General features: G+C 40.3%; 1 protein-coding gene across 1 annotated transcript in view; it reads left to right on the forward strand.

The window, feature by feature from the left end:
- Positions 1 to 24520, forward strand: part of Phactr2 (phosphatase and actin regulator 2) — a 246680-nt gene that overhangs the window by 74758 nt on the left and 147402 nt on the right. The window lies entirely within an intron of this gene.

Here is a 24520-nt window from a genome sequence, read left to right on the forward strand (position 1 = left end):
TTCCCATCTCTACTGCTCAGGTATTGGGGTTACAGGTGTGCATCACCACACTTGGTTTTATGGTGATACGGGTTTAGAACTCAGGCCTTCATGCATGCTAAGCAAACACTCTACCAACTGAGCTTCATCACCAGCTCCCGGGCTTTTTTTTTTCTTTTCTTTCTTTCTTTTTTTTTTTTTTTTTTTTTTTTTTTTTTTTTTTTTTTTTTTTTTTTTTTTTTTTTGCCCTTTCAGAACAACAGTCCTACAGAGCCTTGCTGTATTGATTGGACTGTAGATCAAATGAGGTCATTGTAAATCATCCTCCTACACCTGACAAAATGCAGGAAACAGAGTTGTTTCAACTCCAGGATCTCGTATGATTGCAGCCACATGGCCTGGTTTGTGATTTCTTCAGGTCCCTGCAGGTCCCTGTACTCTCCTGTCATAAGCAGTTTTGAGTGTTTTTGAGGGTCTTGTTTACACAGCCAAATTACAGGCAAGAAGTGGGGTGGCTTTTTTAGGTTTTCATCGATGCCTCTCTTTTGGCCCTCGGGTGTCTGCGGCTCAGATGGCTGAAGAGAACAAGGCACAGTAGAATGTTTCCCCCGACCTCTTTTGCAATTGTCTCCTATCATTAGTGGCATTACTGAATTTTCTTTACAGTTTGCTTTGAGGACAGGTGAATTAAAAATTCTGAGCAGGAATGTGGAAATGAGTTATAAGTTGTTTTTTTTTTTAAAAAAAAACCTCCAAAATCAAACAGCAAGGCATTTAAATGTTTTATCTGCCTTTCCCTGCCCCCCAATAACAACCAAAACACTTTATCCTCTTAAATGGAAAAGTTAGCCACTCTTTCTGTGATATTAGTGATAAGGGCTGAAGCCCACTCAGCTTAAACCCAAGGAAGGGTCCGTTTTTGTAGTATTTTTGGAGATTCCTTGTTACCTTTCAGTTATCCGTGCCTCTTCCTGTTCCTGTTGGCTCTGGCATCTTTTGGAAAGCAGTATGTTTTTGCATAGCATGTGCACTTTTTTTTCTCCCTAAACGTGCAGCACATTCAACATTGCAAGCATTTTCTCTCTTTCTGTCTTTCTTTCTTTTCTTCCTTTGCTTAGAACAGAGGTGGAAACCCCGGGGGAATCAAGTACCCACTTGATAGGCTCAGTCTCTCTTAATCAGCCTGTAATGGAGCTAATGGCTGTTTGTCATCCTTGGAGATATAAATTTCCTGGCGGTGGCTCCTGCAGACAGTGCGTGAAGTGTGCTCTGTGTGCCAGCAAGGGCTGATAATCAGTATAAGGGCAGGGTGCTCCGTTAGCCAGAAGAGCCAGGGCTTTCAGGCTGCCAGCTGCAGGACTCGCCTCGCCACTCCTGAGACATGGACAAAGCCGGTAGGTCAAACAAGCCTGAATTCTTCCTAGCTGCTGGCTTCCCCTGCAGTCCATATCCTCTGCAGCATGCATCCTTCCCCATTTGTCGCTCTCATTCTGGACTTCACTGTTCCAGATTGGGAGGCATGCAGTATGTTAACCCCGATGATGCATTGGCCACAAGGAAATCACTGTTTGCTTTGAAGTTTAGGAACTGGGGACACAGCTTAATATGCCATGCTCACCTTTTTGAGGACTGCACTGGTATTTTATTTAGGCTGCAGGAAATGTGGTGTTTGATCTTTTGTGTTTAGAAAGTGGGTACAAAGATGTATATAATTAATGACAAAATTATTACTATGGGATGGCAGTATGTAAATGGAGTTGATATTGAAAAGCTGGATGAATTTTTGAAAACATTACAGTATTTACTGTGTAGTAACATAGGAATTATTTGGTCTGATGCTCTTATACTCCTATTAGAATATAATGTTAAAAGTGTTGCTGTATGCTCTGATATTTTAACACAAGAATACAGACATTAGTTATCAGCCTGTCATTTATTTTTTTAAATAGTATTTGTTTATACTGTCTTTACGTGATAGCTACACAAACATAGCTGGAGAAGTATTTTAGTTAATTAATTCTAATTAATTAACTAATTAAAATCTTTACCTCTCAGGGAGAAGTTTTTGTTTTTCTTTCTGTGCTGTAGGGAACTTTTAGAAGCTACATGCTACGGGATTGCTCCTGTTTTCTGACCCCCACTCCCAGCTGCACTCTGGATTAGCTACCCCCTGAAACTCCCCTCAGTAGGTCAGTCACTTGGTGTTCTGGCTCGACAGTGGTGTCTGTAGCACCTAGAGCCCTGGGAGCCCTCCTGAGAGGATTCACTGTTTATGACATATGCTACAACCCAAGACCACCACCCTGGTAGTAACTGAGTTTGTTAGGAAATTGATGAGTTTCAGTCATGTGTGTAGGTAGCTTAGGCACAGAGATTTTGAAGGCAGCGTATTCTGTTTTTGTTGATAGAATAGCTTGCCAGGCACAAAGCACTCATTATAATCATTCTGACTTGGACATTGAGCAAACTTAAATTTATTTAAGACAGTATACTATTAGGAATGAACACCCTAGGGAAGTGGAAGATATAAAACAAGTATAAGAGGAAGTGTGTGTGTGTGTGTGTGTGTGTGTGTGTGTGTGTGTGGGTGTGGGTGTGGGTGTGTGGGTGGGTGTGTATGTGTATGTGTGTGGTGTTTAGTAACATTAGGTGGAGGCAGGCTGTATTCATGCGTATGCCTATATATCCACTCTGGTTAGTGGTTATGACACTATGAGCGTGGCATGAAATCTCCAAGGTCCACTATTCTATGACGTGGCACATCCTGAATCTTTACCAGAAGCTTCTATGATTACAGTAGAAAATGAGTAAAAATAAACAAACAAATAAATAAACAAATAAGCCAACATCCTTAATTTGTCCTCTTTTAAAACTTCAGCCACCCACAATTAATTATGCTGCCATTCTGGCAGAATTATCACTTTAATTCAGTAAATGCCCTTCTTAACTGACTCACATATTTATTTAAAGGCCAGTTAAGAAAAATTCAAGAAACAGCATACTGAAGCAGCCTTTTTGGAGGTTTCAAAATTGTGAAGGGTGATTATTTCTTTTTTAGCTAACTATGGCTTTGGGGGAATAAGTGTTTATACCATTTGTAGCTGTATTTGTTTGTGTAACTAAATGCCACTAACAAAGTACCTATGTTCTCTGCAAGCTTCAAACAGACTAATGTACTCTGAAAAGTGGCTTTTACAACAGAAATTTCACATTCCTAAACATAAGAAAGGCACTATCCAGCAAGCCAATGCCTAGCATCAAATTAAATGGAGAAAACAGAAATTTCTTTATTATTTCCAGTTTTAGATGCAATCCCCAATATTGACATACATGCTTTTCAACAGAGTGACAGACTTTCCCTGACACTATTTGAAAAGTTCAGAAATATTTTCTTATAATCCCATACAATCGGCTATCAGTGATCACTTTGCATAGTCTCTCTCTCCCTCCCTCCCTCTCTCTCTCTCTCTCTCTCCCTCTCTCTCTCTCCCTCTCTCTCCCTCCTTCTCTTCTCTCTCTCTCTCTCTCTCTCTCTCTCTCTCTCTCTCTCTCTCTCTCTCTCTCCCCCTCTCTCTCTTGATGATGTAAACACCAGTCATGCAGAGGAAAAATGTAAGCATCCATTACCTACATACACGCTGATAAACTATATTGACTGTAAGAAAGGCATTTAAGATTTACTGGTAAGTGGCCAAGAACAAATGCAAAAAAAAACCCAAAACTGAATTATCTTTAATATGATGCCAAGTGGCCCAGTTCACTTCGTGCATTGAAGTCTCTCCAGTTTCATTTAAATAAAACAATGCTGTTGAATATTTGCATCTATCTCTAATCAGAAGTGAATTTCACTGGTGGCTCTCTGAGTCCAGCAATCTGAAGCTGAACTCCATCATGACAGTTGGGCCATCAGTCCAGCAAGCCCCCTTTCACTGTAGGGACTTGAATAACCTTTAGGCAGAAACACACCATGGGGCCTGGACAAGCTAAATGCCTTCGATTTATTCTGATCAATCAGAGCACCACATCAGAGATATTTTTGTGTGGTTTCTGTTGTTAAACAAGGAAAAGAACCACTGCAGGGGATTCTATCCCTTTGGATGAGGCCTGAGCTTCTCAGAGACCTGGCCTTTGTGATGCAGTCTTCTCTTCAGAGTAGAGCCAACATTCCCACCAGCCCTTCCCCATTATTGCTGGCTTAGGTCTCCCTTTAAAAGCTTTTCCTGGAATAACAATAAAATATTTATCAAACTATGTATATGGACTATGTCAGGACACTCTCAGCAAGCCACAATCTTTTTAAAAAAAATCCACACTGCTGTTTCTTCTTAGAAGTTACACAAACTCACAGAGGTGGCCCTTTATAGTTACTAACCTGTAGTCCAAATCACTCTGCTGATGCACTTGTGTCCCTTTGCCACTTCTTGCCATGGTTCCTCAAGAAGTTCTAATGAGTGAGACTTGAAAAGAGGTTGAGGCATTGATGATGAGTCCTGAATGGTGAAGATTCAATACGATGCCACTCCACCATCTACAGGACAGAGTATTGTAAAACTGTTCTTTCCCATTTATTGGGCTCATTTTCCTTGCTTGAAATCAGTGTATTTTTTCCACATTGTATGGATTTTAAAAGGGGCTATGATTTAGAGAGGAAGCAACAGCCACTGACAGCCCTTGGGCTTTTGCCTTACATTTTGTGCCTCAAAGGCTTTTGACCCTCTATGTACACTCTCTGAATCACATCTGCTGTCTTTGATTTCCTTGCCAAAGAATGAGGAAGGTTAGTCTGAGGTAGACTGAGGAAGGTTTTGAAGGAGCCAGTGGGAACACCCAGTCATCATATGTGCATGGTGAACGATTCTGTCATCCCGGGGACAATGAACAAGTGATAGAAACATCATATGCCTCCATCTCTCATCTTTAAGAGATGACAATCCCTCTACCCATTTTCATAAGATTGGAGTGAATAGAAAAGAAGACAATTAATGAAAAGCCTTTGCTACACTGGCTGGCATATGCTACTTAGAGAGTCCTCGGAAAACTGAAGCAGGCTGCTTTGTGTTCTATCAGGGTGGCTTTAGAAGAGATGCAAGTGTGGAAAAGAGCAATGAGAGCAGTCAGGTGGCTGGCCCAAGAGTATAATTGGAAATTGATGTGGGTGGCTCAGTAGGGATGGGGTGGAGGGGTGCACTGGATGTGCATCACAGAGCATGCTGAGTGTGTACGTAGGCAGAGCTTGCCTACTAAAAGGAGACCTTTGGGGTTTCTAGTTTGAGAATCTAATAGTCTGACACTATGGAACACAGAATGAATTTTAAGGAAAAGGTGGCAAATCCTATTTTGGAACTGTTGAATTAAAAACACCTTCTGTGTTAGCCATAGAAGTTCCAAGTAGATGGAAGGTTTACACACACACACACACACACACACACACACACACACACACACACACACGAGAGAGAGGGGGGGCAGGGAGGGAGGGGAAGGGGAGAATGGGGAGTTCCCCACTAACCATGGATTTGAGATAAAGCAGGGTAGTTGGTTTATTTGGATTTTCCACCTATTTAAATATATATTTAAATATGTATGTCTTCAGCCTAGTGAACCCATGAACAACTAACACCCCCCCACCCCCAGTCTGTGGCAGATCCCATAGGAGGCTATAGAGTAAAGAGACTTTAAAATGCTTCATCTGTTCAACGCAGATGGAAAGAAGAGCAGACCCAGGGTGGGAAAATGCCCCTGAGCACTAAAATAATTTGGATAAAGGCCAGGCTGTTCTATAAGAAGATGTAAACACGAAGACATTTTATTTTAAGAAGGTTTAAAACTTAAATTTTTAAACAGGAGAATTTACTTTAGAAGGCTTTCATACCAAAGTGTCTGAACCACCAAAGGTACTGTTTCAGGAGAAGGGTGACTAGAGGGACAAACTCCCCAGGAGAGGTCATGTATTTTGAAAAAGAGTGCTGCCTAAAACAGTTCACTCTGTTTGCAAACCATATTTGGCACAGTGTTTATCTTCTTCCTCTAAGCACCTAGTGCTGTGGTATTTTCCTATTATTACCTATAATTTTGCTAAGCATACATGCATACAACATGTATATGTAACATAAATGTATATCACACATGTATCATATTATGTAACATATAAATGTATATCACACACACATACATGTACATACTTTTCATATGTGCCCACATGTGCACCCTTGGTTAGGAGGTCATTAGTTTTGATGTAATTGTTACAGTTATCCTAATAAGCCATCAAATTTAAAACAGATTTTCTTTGTAGTTAAAAAAATAAATGTATCTTTATTCCTGAAAGACTCCTCATATCTATCACTGATCACTTTATTCTCCTTAGTGTTTTGTGTCTCAGTGGTGAGGCCCACACTCAGGACGTTGTGCTTACAAGTTTAACACTCTCCCACTGACCTACATCCTCAACACTTTATTGTACATTGTATTTACAATAAAACAGATGGTTGCCACTATAATTTATCATAAAGACCATTGTGTTACTTCAGCATTTTGTTATTCTTTAAATGAGTATTTTTAAGAACACTCAGGATTCATGTAAAAATCCTTTTCTAAGCAAAAATAATGAGCACTTGATAAATCTACTTTGAGAGACATTTGTTTGCTAGATGCTTATATTATTGTAAAAATCACTGCTCTTTAAAAGAAAACTTCAAAAAGTGGAAATAGGCTTATGTTAAAATGCTAAGTGCTCTAAGGATGACTCTAAGTGTTCTTCCTAGCTTTCGCTTTAATTGTAGAGTGACTTTGACCTCATGAGAATACATTGGTAAGCTTGGCTAAGTGTGTACAGCAGCAGACAAAGTGTCTCAAAAAGAGGTCTTCTTTTTGTTTGCAGACAATTGGAATTCGTTCTCAGTGTTTTGCTTTTTTTCCGTGTGCAAACTCTCATCTCTACAACAGCAAAATAAACTCTGAATTTTCTTTATCCACAAGATAAAGTAGGAAGACTTGTCAAATGGTTTCAGTCAGAAGGAACGACTGGAAAAGTTACGAAAAGAAAACCAACAAGAACACATTTGAGTGGCAAAGGAGGGAAACAAACATTAATAATATACCATTTTGTACTAATTCTATGAGTTGCTAATTACTTCCATGCTGAGAATTTAATGTTCAGGCAAGTTGGGGGAACTGTTGAGTTGTTTAACAGTATTAAAGAAGGCAGTTAGCATGCTCCTAGGATTAGCATACAATTCCTTGCCTGCATTAATTGACATTTGTTGGAAATTCCAAAGATGGACTACACAGAGTTGTATTTCCCAATTATATCAGTCACACAGAGTTTTCCTTAAAATAGCTAGGTATATGAGGTAGGTATGAAAATTTGGAAATCCCTGTTCATGTCTCTCCGTTCTCATGTTTGCTTTCCATTTCACTCTACACTTCCTCTCAGTTTTTGACTCTCAGTTTTCTAAAATAAGCAGTAGTTTTTGATGCTTAGAAAACAATTTGTGTCCATAAATACAAATATTTGCTTACATAGAAATGGAATGACTGGGTCATCCATGTTCAAGGTTTGCTTCTTCCTTTGGGCCATGCCACTGATGCATATAGTCACTTTCTGATGATGTTAAGTAGAGAGAGGCTGCCACGACTTCTACCTGCTTTGGACTGGAGTGGAATTTAATTGCAGACACGAACCTTGGAGTGAAGCACATCTTTTATTTATCCAAACTTAACATTTAAAATGAAGCATTAAAAATTGATGATAGGAGATTTTGTATGTCAAAGGCAATTTCAGAGTCTATTTTTATACTTCAGGTACCAAGAGCGCAGCAAAAACAAAAGGTAAACATATTCAACTAAATGTTGCATGTCTGGAAAAGAAGAAAACATAGATTTTTGTGAATGCATTTTCTTCTCTCCACACCAAGTTGAATATTTTACAAATTACATTGTTAATGTTTGCCGTTAACCTAGTAGTAAATATTATTTGCCCCTGAGATACATCTGATTAAGCTGGAGTAAGAACTCACCCACTAAGTGGATGGTTTCTAAGTAAATCCATCTCTTTTATAAGAGCCAAGTCCAGCCCAGTAGTTTCCTGTTGTCAACAGCTTTAAGAATGAAGATTCTGGGTCTTTATATTTTCCATAGCACTACGTACAGAGCCCAGACTAATGTGTATAAGAAATAGTGTTCTTCAGCTGACCTGAACAACGGGGAGATCTTGGTCCCCAGATTGATAGCTGGGAAACCAGCATGGAACTGATCCAGACCTCAGGAATGTGGGTGTCAGTGAGGAGACCTCGGAAATCTATGGGGCCTCCTGTAGTAGATCAGTACTTATCCCTAGCATAGGTGTGGACTTTGGGAGTCCATTCCTCATAGAGGGATACTCCTTGAGCCAAGACTCATGGGGGTGGGCCTAGGCCCTATCCCAAAGGATGATAGACTCTGAAGACCTCCCCCATGGAAGGCCTCACCCTCCCTGGGGAGCAGAAAGGATATGTGATAGGTAGGGTTTTTAGTTGGGGGGAGTGGTAGGGATGGAGGGGAGGGAGAGGGAACTGGGATTGATATGTAAAACAATCTTGTTTCTAATTCAAATTTTAAAAATGCAAAAAATGAAAGTTTTTTTTTAAATTTAAATCTAATATGTCATTTAATGCATTTGGAGCAATTTTTCCAAAAGGGAATTAATTTTGAAATATCTGATGCAGACATCAGTGCATGGATAAGAACAAAATATAAGCTGAGATAAAGGGATTATGAATTTGAGGATAGCCTGGTCTATGTAACTGGATGCTGTCTCTACAAAAAAAATATAGCTACTCAATTCTTGCATAAGCATTCAACATTCACGTCAATTTGTGAAATAGAGTGCATGTAGTAAACTTCACCAATGAGGTCTTGCACCATGGCAAAAAGTTATTCACAATTTTCATTGTGAAGGGTGTCATAGTATTAAGATCATTAATGGGCCGGGTGTTGGTGGTGCACGCCTTTAATCCCAGCACTCGGGAGGCAGAGGCAGGCAGATCTCTGTGAGTTCGAGGCCAGCCTGGTCTCCAGAGCGAGTGCCAGGATAGGCTCCAAAGCTACATAGAGAAACCCTGTCTTGAAGAATCAAAAAAAAAAAGATCATTAATGGAAATTATTTTTATAAAAGGTCATGAACAATTTTAATGATATTTTAAGTGAATGTAGGCACACCCTTTTGTAAAGTGTCTTCTGGAGAATCAAGGCCACATGTAAAGATGACAAGGTTTCAGTGCTTTTGTCTGGTTAGATCCAGGCAGGTTTTCCTACTACTTCACGTAAAGTATCTGCAAGATTGTTTTTTCAGGTAGCTCTTTTGCCATCTTTAAAGCAGTCAGTTCCACTATATCAAACTATCCAAAATTACATCTTTAAGTTTCCTCTCATAAACCACTTTGTTCAAAATATTTAACTTTCTAATTATGTCTAGTGACTAAAATGAAGTCTCATGACTGGACTTTAGAGTCATGATTTCCATTCTTAGACCTGAATCATTCAGTCCCAGCAGTTTTTACACCTTAATAGGTGTGAAGTTCAAATCCTGCCATTCGTTGCTATTAGTAACTGCCTGCACTTGGTTTCTCACCGTATCTTGTCGGTGCTCCTGCATCTCCTGCTTTCACAGTCTGTTCTAGTCTCTGTTTTGTACATTTTTTTTAAAAAAAGTGTGTGCTCCTTGCTTTGGTTCTTGTGTTCTTTGCATGCGGTCCATCATTCCTGCACCCACACATCCAGGAAGTATTTTCTGGTACCCACTGTGTACCAGACAATATGCGATTCAGTGTGGACACAGTAAACGATGCAGAACTCCTTCCTGAACCTTCTTTCTGACAGAGAAAATAAGGGGTAATTGTAGACCAAATAACCAAGAGTTCCATGTTATGACGATCATTAATGGATACACATTGACCATCCTTTCTTTGAAATGCTTGGAGTCAGAAGTATTTGCAATTTTAGATTTTCCTCCTGATTTTTAAATATTTACCTGTATGTAGTGTGATACCCTGGGAAAGAGTCTCTAGTCTCAACATAGCATTCACTTATGTGTTCCCTGAATCTTATCCCCTGCAGGATCTGAATCTTAAATTTACCCTAAAAGCCATATTTTGGAGACTTGGTGCTCAGGGAGGCATTGCTGGGAAGTAGTAAAAACCTTAAAAGGTAGAGGCTAGTAGGAGAGATTTATGTGATTAGGGGAAATGTAGGACTCTTGTCACTCCCTTTTTCTCCTCTGATCTTTGGCCATAAGGTGAACATTTTAACTGGACCTGGTGTTCCTGCCATGATACACAGGTCCAAAGCCACAGGCGCCTACTGATCATGGACTCAAACCACTCAAACTGTGAGCCCAAATCACCCTTATCTTTCTTTATAAGTTGATTGCCTTGGATATTTATATAGTGACTGTAAGCTGATCCCCACACACAGTTTGAGTGATTTTATGTTTGGGCTGCAGCTCACCACACAAGGTCAAGTATAGCATTCCCACATATAACATCATATTGGTCCTCAAAAAAGTTTGACTGTTGAGTCATTTTGATGTAAGATTTTCTAGTTAGAGATGGTCAATTATATATGTAGATAGAGAATGGGTTCAGTTGAGTATTATTCTACGTAGGGCCACCAAGAAAGCACCTGAGGTGTTCTCATGCAAGCTGGGATCACAGATTCCCCAGGAGCTGATTGAGTTGTTCGTACAATGGAAATCTAGGCCAGTGTTGTTGGGGAGGATGAGAACCACGAGAAAGGGACCCAGCTGAAACTGAGGTACTTCAGGGGATTCATAAAGAGCCCACAGGTTGGGCCTCTGTCCTATCAGCTCTCAGGAGCCTTTGAGAGGTTTTAGGTGGAGATATGATGTGACTGTACCTGATGAATTCTGTACTTTTGAAGAGCAGGAATTGGAGCTCCCACGATGAAATCCACACAGTAATTCTTGATGGAAGGGCTTACAGAGGGGGAGCAATAGGAGGAGGAGATTTACTGTCGCCTCAGCCCCACAGTCCTGCTTCTAACATCTTCCCCACTAACCTCCAAGCCCTGACTTTTCACAGAGAATGTGTAGAATTCAACAGCATGCACTCTACTTACTTGCAATACTCTGTTCAAGCCTTCTTCCCAACCAGATCACAAAGTCTTAAGGGCAGATGGCACCTCTGAGACATCATTTGTGTCTTTCAAAGACTCAGGATGGTTGTTCTGAATGCTAGCTATCTGTGAGAAACATTTGTGAATGTTTTCTGAAACGCCAACCTCTGTGTTCCATGATGGACAAATGCCATCAGATTCTGTGTGTGTGTGTGTGGGGAGTATTTCAAGATGTCAGGTTTTGTAGATAAGCTATCCATATTACTCTGATAGAACAAGTGTGAGGACCACCAAAGTGTGTTCTCCCTCCCTCCCTCCCTCCTCTCTGCTCTCTCCCTCCTAACTCTAAGCCCCCTCTCCTTTCTTCCCTCCCTCCCCTTTTCTCCTTGCTCCCCTGTCTCCCTGCTTGCTTCCTGTGTGTTCTCCTCACAAACAGACTGTCTAACAGGGAATTTGTGCTTAGAACTTAACCACTTTCTGATGAAACATGAGGCTGGGAATGAAAGACCTTCAGGGAAATGGCTAGCGTAGAAGAATTGTTTCTAGGTGACATACTGACCCTGATGAAAGACAGGTGATATAGAAAGCCTGACTCACCGGCCTACTACTATACCTCTCCCTTTTCTGGTCTTTCATGCAAGTTAACTGTTAAGAGTTAAAAGTAAGCACCATACTGGAAACTATTGCTGGCAAGTCTTTCCATGAGCATTTTAACTAATAGGAGATGCTAAACACTGTGTACGAAGTGGAATGTTATAGAAGATGTACATTATTAGACTCACCCCCCCCAGAAGTACTATGATTGGTCATCATTAACTGAGTTTGTACTGAATGAGCATGTTGGAGCCAGTTAGAAACTGATGCTGCATTTCCTGTTTCCTGTATCTGTGTGACTTACCACAGATGTTCTGCTTCTTCCTGACAAAGACATAGGTTCTGTCCTACATTATAAGATCTGCTTCTAAGCCGGGCGTTGGTGGCGCACGCCTTTAATCCCAGCATTCGGGAGGTAGAGGCAGGCGGATCTCTGTGAGTTCGAGGCCAACCTGGTCTCCAGAGCGAGTGCCAGAATAGGCTCCAAAGCTACACAGAGAAACCCTGTCTTGAAAAACCAAAAAAAAAAAAAAAGATCTGTTTCTAATACACACAGCACATGTACACATGTACACATATCCCAGGGTAAATTTCAGATGAATTTGAACTAATATTATAGTATAGGGTGGTTCAATAACTTATTTTTCTGATATGCTGATTAAAAAGTGGTACCTTTAAAAACTTCATATATATATATATATATATATATATATATATATATATCTTTTAATGAGAATGATACAATCAAATAAAACCACCTGATGAAACATGAGGCTGGGAATGAAAGAGACCTTCAGGGAAATGGCTATGGTAGAAGAATTGTTTCTAGGTGACATACTGGCCCTGATTAAAGACAGGTGATATAGAAAGCCTATATCTTTCATCAGGGCCAGTATGTCACCTATAAATAAATAAATAAATAAATAAATGTCTGACTTAACAATCCCACACAGTTGAGAAAGTACAAATTGGAGGGTCTTTTTAACTCTAAATGTTTGGAGGAACGAAGCATCCAGCCTTGGGAGGAACCCTAGTGATGGGCAGAGGATACCTCAGCCCAGACCGTGCTTTTGTCTTCAAAGTTACACAGGCATAGATGCACTTTACACATCAACTCAGGGTACTACACTCCTCCTTCCCTTCTCACTCACATGTCCTGTGTTACACCCAGATCTGGTGTCTCTGCTTCCTCTAAACAGTGTAGTTCACCTGGACAGGCCACATGCCAGGAATATCAGTAATTGGGGAGGTCAAGGTATGAAGATTCCAAGTTTGATGCCTGCCTGAGACCCTGTTTCACAGTAAGCCAGCCATTCATTTCGTAGATGAGTTTGTACACACCCTCGAGAGACCCGTAAAATGAAAACAGCATGGGCATCCCTGGTTCCGTGTGTTAGGTACTTGATTGTTGCTGATGTGGAATCCCTCTTATCAGAATCATGAAGATCTGGTGCTGTGTGCAAAAAACTCTCTGCTAGGCCTTGTTAGAAGCCTGCATGAAACTGTCAGCACGAAGTAGCTTTCACAAAACTGTCGCAGTGGAATGGAACAAGAACTCACCACAAGAATTCTGTATTCACTTGTTCCACTTCCTATGGAAAAACACTCGCTAGGTTCTGTCTCATTTACCAAGGCTTGTGTGAAACTCTATCCACCCAACTTGCCTTTAATTTATCACCTGCTACGTACTGATTCTCATTTCATAGACTTGGGTGTTATTTTCTTAGTAATGGAAATTTGGCAGACATCCATGTCTAAAAGCAGCTTAACATGGGGACATTTTTAATGAAGGTATAAAAGGGAACATTGCTAACCTTGACCTTTGAGAATGGTCAGCGTGGCATACAGAATGAAAGTAGCTTGGGTTGCCTGCATGGAGCCTCATGCTTCAGAGGATCCATCGTGTTTACCCATGGCCCTGTGAACAGACTTTGAGGTGGATGAGTCAAACTATTTGCTTAAACAATAAGCATCTCACAGTACTCATTAACCTACAAGGTCACTTTTTTAAAATTAAGGAAGTTCAAAGACATGTGTTTAAATAGCCCCAACTGTCACAATGTTTGAAAAAAGCCAGATAGTTGAAAATTAGAGCCAACTTTGTCTTTAAAATCCAGACTCCGTGGAAAACCAGGAGTCCTGGAGCATACATTCAGAACAAGCATCACCCCTAGCCTCTAAATTTCCTGGCTTATGTCATTTTTTGTCATTAGCCCTAATGCTCTGTAAACAAAAACGTCACTTACACTAACAGATGTGGGCTTTGTCTCTCCCAGTCTCAGGAAAGGTTTCTAGGGAACATCAAAACTATAAAATCTCCTAATGTACTTTTGTGTGCCTGGGTTATTTTAAAACATAGTCGAGCCCCCAAATCTATGTTTTAATGGAGAGCTGGAAATAAATGAAGATTTTTCTTAAATGCTCTATGCGCTTCAGCAAATATCACTTTCATCTTTGAAAATGATTACAAATATAGCTCCCTTCTCACAGCTCTACAGAAAATTATGTAAACACCTCAAAGCTTTGGTTCTGCTCAAACAGATATGAAATTAAGGCAGAGAACTCTCCCTTCCCACCTCCTGAGAGCAGCCTCATGCTCAGCTTAGCCACACATGGAAAATGTTGCAATGACATGTAAAATCCATGTCCAGTCTAGTATACGCTTGGCCATCTGCCAACCCACAAGGCATAGTTATGCCAAACCAGATTCCCACTAACTGTTATATAAAAGGAAAAACCAAACACGATTTACCCTTTGGGTTGCAGGCAATATGGTTTTTTGTGGGGGTGGGGTAGATTTTCTTACATATGTCCTAACCAGAAAGGCTGTCTCAGAATTGGACAGTGAAATGGCTTTGGTCATAGTGGCTGTGAAATACAACAATGTTAATCTATGATCTTAGGGTCTAAAGAAGGATATGCAATCAGGTAACCAGGGACTGGACATTCTGTCTGTGGTTCATTAATTAGGGGACCACAGGGTGCTAAGGGTGTGCATTTAGATGGCAGGTAGCTAGCTGATAAGGAAATAGTACATACACGGAGAAAGGTAAAGAGGTGAAAGAGAAGAGAAAGCCTTGTAGTTTCATATGGGAATTGGGCATAGAGATTCCAGTTACAGAGTAGCAGTAGAGAATTAGACAGAGATTTGGACAGACTAGAGGGAAAGGCCAAGTTCAAGTCCACGTTTATGGCAAGGGCGGCAGAAAAACTTGGGGGAAATACCACTAGAAGTCTTGTTTCAGTGAATTCCATTTGCTGTAAGATAGCAACAAAGAACACCAAGGAAAAGGGGTTTCCAGATGGCGCAGCAGGTTAAGGTGTCTGGTGAACAAATCTGGTGAGCTGAGTTCAATTTCCGGAAACCACAAAGAGGTAGAAGGAGACAACTGACTCCAGAAAGGTGTCTACTGACCCCACATGCATGTTATTCATACCACATATGCTTTCATTAAGACATGCTCCTGCATGTGTGCATGCACGCACATGCATGTGTGCATGTGCACATACACACACTTGCACACACTCATGCATACTTTTGAGCGCGCGCGCGCGCACGCGCGCACACACACACACACACACACACACACACACACACACACACACACACACACACACGAAAGCAAAGCCAAGTTCCTAGCACTCCTGGTTCCTTCTAGTCATCAGTGGGGAAGGACAGTTTCTTTGCTGTCACTGCACAGCCCCTTTGCTGCCTTTACTCTATCTACCACAGCGGCCACCACTTTAATTTCTATTTGAATTAAAATTATTCTTAAACTACAACTCCTTCTTCTATTTAGTCACATCCACTTGCCTTCTCTGCTTAAACATAATTTCAACATTTGGAATAGTATGAAATAACCCCCAAACACTAGGCTTGGAGTTAAAAAAACAAACAAACAAACAAACATGCAATTCTTGACTAAACCTCTTCTGTGAGCTGGCCCCAAGTGGTAGGCTTCTCCCTGGGCCTCGCTCTCCTCATCTGCAGTACACTGTTGGTTGTGTATGGCTCTCATAGTGAAGGTAACGTAATAGCGGACTCACTGAGTTCCTGCATGAGTTCTATGTCATTAGCGGTATCAGCTCACAGGGACCCTGCTAGGGTCTAGAGATTACATGCCTGCTCTATCCTGAGTTCTTCCACCTTGTCCTATTTCTCAGTCTGCAGCTCCAAGCCACAGTTCCTCCTTTTCAGCTGTTTTCTCCTCTTTTGTGGTTTGAGATGCCACACAGTCAAGCACACGGACTTCTATCCAAGTTAAGAATAGTGCACAGACCCCACTAGTGTCAGGATAATTTCCCTTGGGTACGTGTCACAGCTCAGTTTACTTCCCACTTCTTGACGTGACATGCTGAAGCGGACAGCAAAGGGAAATCTTCTAGCATTAGCTCCTCATCCTGTTTGGAAATCCGCAAGAATTCTGTCCACACCTCTGTATCAACCCAAAAACTCAAAGGCCTTGCACAAAGTCTCTTGCCTCCTTGGTCCTTCTGTATCCCCAACAGTCTCACCACCTCTAGTTGGACAGACCTGGATGTCAATATCCTAGTCCCTTCACCTCATCCCGGGGACTGTGTGTTCTTGGTGCTTTGGTTTGTTCCACAGCCTTCTCATTCTCCTCGCCTACAGCTGTCTCCTCACTTAGCAGAGAACAGCTCAGGGGCTGAGTGGTTCCCCCCCCCCCAGTCTTCTGAAGGCTAGCACCGTAGGTGACACATAGTAAGTACATAGCACATGCTGGCGGACTCTCCGCTTGTTGCCATTGTTGCCAGGCTGCAGGATGTTCTGTAGAGCACAATAGTGTATTTATACCCTCTCATTACACAGACTTGAAGCATTTAAAGGGGAAAGGATAACTGGGAGAAATACAGTGCAAAGCAAAGATGCAAGAAGCCTTAGGATCATGTTGGTAAGAGGCTTACTGCTCCAGAAACAGCCCTACTGAATCTTGATACTTTCTGTTTGACTGGCATTAAACCAAATTCAGAAGTTTAAAAACTACATTTTTGTAGAAGTTCCTTGTTAGAGAAGATAGGATATATAATAATTGCAGTAGCAAGGATGTTGGATTTGATAGCTCACGGAGACGGACAAGGCATGAATCTTCAAAATGTTCTGAAGATGGATTTGCTCTATCAGTGGAATGAGACTTGTGAAACTTCACCAAAAAATTGAGGAGTAGAACGAATCCAGTCTTCAATCTGAAGGAGGCGCAGTCTAGTGAAACTCTTTATCTATTTCCTATGAACATTTCAAATACCTTTCCTAGGAAGGGAGGCTAGCAGTTTTCAAAGTGCCTAATAATGTATCAGTACACTTAAATTGTCCCCTGCTCTTGATATGGAGGAGGGAAAAATCCTTTAACCATAATACTCAAATGAGAGAAAGATAATTCTGAACTATTTCATAAGAAAAACAGTTAATGTGAATATAACATAAAAACTGACTTTATAGATACAATAACTGTTTGCAATATCTACAATATTGCATCTCTACAATCTCTACAGAGATCATATTCCACTTTTTAGCAGTTATCAATCCCCAGAGAGTTTTACAGAAACTTTGGCTTTATTATGAATTATTATTACTTTAATATTATTGCTACTTGTGTTTTGTTTTGCTTTGTGAAACAGTCTCTCATTATGTAGCCCAGGCTAACCAGGAACCCATGACCTTTCTGCCTGAGCCTTCTAAATGCTGGGGTTATAGTGTAATGGTATCTATGAGAGACTTTTTTTTTTAACTTTCTACTCATTTTGTTTTTACACTCAGCCTGTACTGTTTTAAGAGGTGTCTACAGATAAAAATGTGCCATGCAAACTTAGTTATGTGGAAAGCAACACACATTGTACTGACTTACCTGGTATGATACAGAATACCCTGTATAGTTCCTGTGTCTTATCATGTGTGATATAATATATTGTATCCACATTCAGTCATACACCCCTGCTACCCTCCCATACATAACAAGATGCTGATAATGTGGGTCACATCCTGACAAATGGGATGAATAACGTGAAGGCCTGGCCTTCCCTTACTCTCTACCCCGAGGAAGCTTGAGCTGTCACTGAACTTACTCCTATATCATCTGAAATATATTAATTCGCATGATCAAGATCATAGCACAGTGGTTAACTAGCGTTCTTACATATGGTCACCACAGCACAAACACTTTAGCTACATTTCCTTCTGTATTCCCAAATTCAGATATTCTTAAGTACAGAGGGGTCACTGTTGATCAGAGTGTTTTGGAAAGCAGTTGATTTTGGTAGCATCACGAAAGACCTTTGTTCATGTGGGTAAATGCCACCCTATGTTTCTCTGAGTGGAAGCAAATGTTCAGACTGTCTGTAAGGAACTCCAGGACCCAGGTGAGGACCCCGGTGTCCTATGAATCAGGAGAGACCATAGTGAGGGTGTATGAATCCTTGACCAGGGTAGTAAAACTGAGTTTGTCATTGTGCCCACATGCTGAGTACCCCGGCAGAAACAGGAAATGGAAATGACAGTGACACTCACGGTGATAATACACACAGTAATAAACAAGAGTCAAGGACCATGGTAGAAACAAATTTGAGGCTACTGTTCAGATCTCCTTTAGGAATATCTGCTGAACATATTGTTTGTATGATATTAAAAATATGATTATGTGGGGCTGAGACTGTAGCTTGATGGTAAAGCACTTGTCTAGCAGTCAGGAAACACCACACCATACACATTCCCTCGCTGTTTTTCTTCTCTCTCTGTCTCTGTTTCTCTCACTACACACACAAACATACACACACACACACACACACACACACAGAGAGACAGACAGACAGACAGACAGACAGACAGACAGAGATAAATACACACAGAGATACACACAGAGAGATACACTCACAGAGAGAGATACACACACAGATACATACATACATACATACATACATACACACACACACACACACACATACACACACACACACACACACACACACACACACACTATGATTCTATTCAGTAAGTTTGGATAGTTTCTATATGAGAAATTTGTTTATTGTATGATGCCTAAAAGCTTCATGTGATAATTCCAAACCTAACCTATATCCCTACCGAAAAAGTTCATTGAACACTTCATAACTTACTAGATAGGTCTGTTAGGTTTAGTCAACCAGACATAAACTAGGGTCATCTGCAAAGAGGGAAGGAAGCCCAACTGAGAAAATGTTACCATTATAATGAACTGTGGGCAAGTCTGTGGGACATTTTCTTAATTAATGATTGATGTAGAAGGGTCCAGCCCACTGGGGGCAGTTCCATCTTTGGGCAGGGGCTTCTGGGTTGTATAGAAAGGTGGATGAACAAGTCTTTAGGTAGTGTTCTTTCTTGGCTTCAACTTCAGTTCCTGCCTCGAGTTTCTGTCCTGACTTGCCTTAATTATGGACTGTTATCAGCATATGTAAGCCAAATAAATCCCTTCCTTCCCAAGATGCTTTGGGTGATGGTCTTTATCACAGCAAGAAAAAACAAACTGGACAGTCTTGCTACGATAGCTTTAGTTTCATCTTGTGTAGAGTGTTTCCAGTGGATTTCATCCTCCAGTGACAATTCATAATTTTAACATTGCACATTGTCCTGAGTAGTGTGATGAGATCTCAAATTGCCCTATGTTATCTATCCAGCTCTGGACATGAATCATCCCTTTTGCTCATTGTATATGCTGCTCTCCCATTAGCCATTTATCTGCATGATTTATATCAAATATGTCATCCCAGGTGTGATGCACACCTTTAATCTCAACACTTGGGAGGCAGAGGCAGCTGATACATTGTCTCTGTGAGGATGAGGCCAGCATGTTCTACATAGTGAGTTCCAGGCAAGCCAGAGCTACATAGTAAAACAATATCTCAACAAACAAACAACCAGCAAAACAAAAGTGTTATACTTCTTTTCAAGAAATGATCATGTTACTTAACAATGCCCCAAGGTTCAAACTTTTATTACAGTATGTTGTTATAATTGTTCTTTTTTTTATTATGATTGCTACTCGTTCTTATTGTGCCAGATTGAGAATCCTTATCATAGGTGTGTATGTATAGGGAAGGCCAGAGCTGTATAGAATTCTGTGCTGTCTGATGCTGCAGGGATCGAATAGGCATCTTGGAATGGATCTCCTGCAGATAAGTGGGGATTACAGTAATGTGAGTTTTCCCCAAATAATTAATCATCTGAATGGGATGGATTCCAAGCCACAGAGATTCCAAGCACAGCATTGCAGAATCTTGTATCAGTTAGACATGGTTTCAGGTGAACAGTGTCATTTCAATTTGCTGGAACTCTTTAAGTTTCATGCCGTTTCAAGTTTCAAGAAATAACCAAAGGTCAAAGAAAAATGCCAAGAATTTCACCTTGTTTTGTGTGACAACACAGTGAAGGCACATAATTACACACCATCCCACCCCTGCCAAACCTGCACTGGCCCAGATTTGTTTGAAATTCGGCACAAAACTGCACTGTTAATGGAGAGGATGTTCCCATGAGATAAGAAAGGCCTGGCAGTTTGATTGCACAAATATTCAAATGTCTCTTCCACAATGACAAAGACTCTCAAAGTGAGCAGGTTAACACAAGTTTACCACTGGGATGCTTCAATTTTAAGAGCACTAATAAGCCTTGTCCTATGCTATGTGCACCAATTACCCCCCCTCCCCCCCTCCAGGGATTCTATGTGGTGCAGCAAGGAAGAAAGGACAAGGAAGGAGGCTTTTTGTTTTCTCCCCCCTGCCCCCAGAAACTACTTTAAGCAGGCGCACATTAATTTTGGAATGTTGCTATTACCCAAGACTTGCCTGGAACTCCACTTTCAGAATGGAAACACCGAAAAATGTTCTCACTTAGTTGCTCATTAGTTCATTTACTTTGTCACTGGACAAACGTTTGCAAAGCATTCTGTCTGTCCTTTTCTAAGGGTATGTCATTAAGTCAGAGCCACCTCTTGCCTTTTAGGAGCAAATACTCAGACCTGTCCTAGGAAAGCAGATAAAGAAGAGAACGGAAAGTATTTGGATGTCAGGAGTGGAAGGAAGTGTGAAATATAGGAATGTTCCCTAGGGAAGTGACGTTGGGCTGGAGTAGTTTCAGAATGCAATCAAGTTTGCTAGAACAAATGTAAGCCTGGTGGCAGGCTTTTAATTTCAAACTTGAGATGGCATTGCTCAGTTTGATAAGCTATCTTATTTAGGTGTCTTGACTCACAGTGATTCTATTTCCAGAAAATAAATCTACTTGCAGGACATGAATATTTCTATATTCAATTTCATAAATAATCATTGAATGCTTAGCCATGGGTAATATGTTATGCTACTGTTTAAGTAGCTTTGGATTATTCAAAATCTTTGCTAATGGGTTTTTTAATTATTAGTTTAAAAAGTTGAAATACAATTCACATAATGTAAGATTAACCATGGTAAAATTCAATAGTGTTTGGAATATTCAGAGTGTTTAACAACCACTGGTTCCATATGATTTCAAAACATCTTCAGTATTTGTTTAAAAACTCTTACTATAAAGTCCAACCCATCTCCCTCCCTGCCATCCTGGCTAACACCAGTCATCTCTCTGTCATCCTTTTCTGGATGTTTCCTATAAATAGAATCAGTGAGTACATGGCCTTTTGTGTCTAGCTTCTTTAGGTTACCATATTTCAACGTGTGGCAGTGCCCTCACACCTTTTTATGGCCAACTACCTATTGTAGGAGCAGTCCACAGTTTGATTCTCCATTCACCTGTGGATAGGCATTTGATTTGTTTTCCACCAGTAGCGATAGGGTGTTCATGCTGCTGTGAACATTTGTTTTGTGTACATGTGTTTGTTTGAGCACTTTGTTTCAGGTGTATATAACTAGGTGTGACATTCCTGCATCATATTTTTTTTCAACCAGTGATAATTGTCATTAATCCACATCTTTGTACTTGTTATTGTCCCTTTTTTCACAGCAGCCATCCTAGTGGATGTGACTCAGTATCTTGTTACGATCTTGGTTTTCTTTCTCCTTAAGTCAAACCTAGATAGATGGGCTTCTTTCCACGTGTCTTTGGCCATTTTTATATTTTCTCTCCTACATCTTTGATGGCAGCTTTCAAGATGTCATGGCAAGCTTTTTAGAGACAGTGAAGTACAAAAAGTTTGTTTCAGGTTTGTTTACTTGTACTTGACTTTGAAGGTCATGACAACCATTATTACATTGTTTAAAGGAGGGATATGTGGATGTCTTTTCAGTTTTTAGCATTTGTTATCCTACAGATAACTTTCATCTTATTTATTATCCTCCAGATGACTTTTGTCTTACAGCAAATTAATTATTTCAAGCCATTATCTATCATGTGCCCATTCTTCAAAGCCCTGTGAGATGTTGAAGAGTTTGCTTATAAGATAGTTTCATAAATCTTTACTAGTTAAATTTCTGTTAAATATACATTGAGAAATCATATAGATAAATGCAGAGAGTGAGAAAAGAGTATGTATTCTCCTATTGAGAGAGCAATGAAACCTAGATTTCAAAACTCAACTGTTAGGTCTATACAGGACCTTTGGTCTGTTATCTCACCAGAAGTAAAATTCTATAAAAAGTGAAAGATATACTTCTCAATTTCCAGTGGAAGTTGCTACTTATTTTTCTCATAACTCCATAGGATTACAAAGATTAGACATTTTAGGACAGAAAAGATCTAAAGCTTGTTAATTTCCGGAGAAATGTAGATGATCCCAGCATGTCTTACAAGACCAATCCTCTATAATAGGGCTTTCAAATAATTTCCATTTGCACCCCCTTTTTGTCTAAGAAATTTTTATGTACCCTCAGGCATATAGATGCATAAAATCGGTATACAAATCAAATATTCAAAGCCAGATGTGATGTCACATGTCTTCAATCCTGAACTTGGGGGGCAGAAACCTGTGGATTTCTGTATGTGCCGGGCTAGCCAAGAGTACAAAGTGAGACCCTCTTTCAAAATAAATATCAAACATTTAATGGTATTTAAATAAGAATCAAATTTATTCTAAAACAATTCCTTGCTGTACATAAAACTTGACTGTTCGTTAAAGACAAAAGCAAATTTGCAGACTAATGAGATGGTTGCAGTTATATGTTTTTCTACAAAGAGTTAACTCTTGGCTGAATATTTCATACTGTTGGATGTAGTGCATCTTCAACACTTTATAGAGTTGATCAATATTTTGATTTTATAATCGTCAGTGCTGAGAATGCCACTTCTCAGAAATACAAAGTACAAAATGGCAGAAGTATATTTAGAACTATTTCAGAAATTGTTGGAAATCCTGTGCAAATCCAAAGCCAAAATTCATTGACCGGTTTTATGTGAAACTCAAGCTAGCAATTCAAATAGTAATTTTTTTAAGTAAAGCATTCTAACAATATAATGCAAAGATATTTGATACCTACATGTTGTGGAATGAGGGTAAAGACATGATGAAAGCCTTTGTTTTCTGTAATCAAACCATTTTGTTTCTACAAAAGCAGAATACTTTGTATGTACACTAAAGACACTGCAACTCAAAAACAGTAGTCTGGAATCTGAGCCAGCACGTTTCAGGCCCTGTTCATTGGTACTGTGTGGCATGAAAGCATAGTTCTTAAACTATCTATGCCTTGCGTTCAAAATCAAGGATGCAGTGAACTCTTGCAACTCCACATTGTTGAGCGTTATTAATAACACCTCAGATTTATAATGAGTTTGATTTTGGATTACTTTCCTCATTGTATGTTTTCTTGCTTACCACTTTTTCACATTCCCTGAATTCAGTTACGCGACCCCATCTGTCAAGACATACAGTATAAGGAGCTGGATACCATTGTGCTTAGAACTGTATTTTAAAATGTTGTACACAGCGACTTGTCTTGCAAGGATGGCCAGGGTTCTGGGAATATGGCCGAGACCATCAGGGAAGATTGATAATCCCCAAACATACAAAGTAGCTGTACAGAAGCTAATGTGATGCAGTGTAAGGATGTGGCAGGGCTGCTATCTTTGGGAGGGCGGATGCATTGAGAAAATGCAGACAATTGAAGTGTAGGAGAAGGCTGTGTGGATATCACAGAGTGGGGAGCAGGATGACATGGTTCTGACTGCTGTGTTTCAATAAGATTTGGGCTCTACAAAAATTATGAGGAAATTGCATAGCTATTGTGGATGCTTGAATATGAGGAGTCCTTAAGGGATGAGTTTTAAAAGGGATAAATACCTTCCTCAAATACCATACCCTGATGGTGGGTTGTTATAAAGCAAGCCGGACAATCTAGCTTTTCTTTGACACAATCTCACCTGACTAGAGCTGATATGGGGTAAAGACCCAATGACCTTAGAGTTCCCCACTTTTAGTATAGGCAGCCAAATATCTTTTCTTTTCCATTTTAAGTCATTGGTATCCAGTATTCTGTGATAGCCACAGAATGTGGGTTAGTAGAGCATGCTTTGCTCACTTGAGGAACAGCTTGTAAACCAATGTGGCCAAAACAGCAAGATTTCAAAGAGGAATGATAGGATATAAATTCAAAGAAACAGCCAATTGCAGAGAATGAGGAGTGAAGAGCACAGGGGTCCAGACCAGGCTGGTGAAACCCACAGAAACAGCTGACCTGAATGAGGGAGAGCTCTTGGTCCCCAGACTGATAGCTGGGAAACCAGCATGGGACTGCTCCAGACTCCACGAATGTGGGTGTCAGTGAGGAGACCTCAGAAATCTATGGGGCCCCTTATAGTATATCAGTACTTATCCCTAGCATAGGAATGGACTTTGGGAGCCCATCCCACATAGAAGGATACTCCCTGAGC

This window comes from Cricetulus griseus, chromosome 2 (genome assembly GCF_003668045.3).
Source record: "Cricetulus griseus strain 17A/GY chromosome 2, alternate assembly CriGri-PICRH-1.0, whole genome shotgun sequence".
Classification (NCBI taxonomy): Eukaryota; Metazoa; Chordata; class Mammalia; order Rodentia; family Cricetidae; genus Cricetulus; species Cricetulus griseus.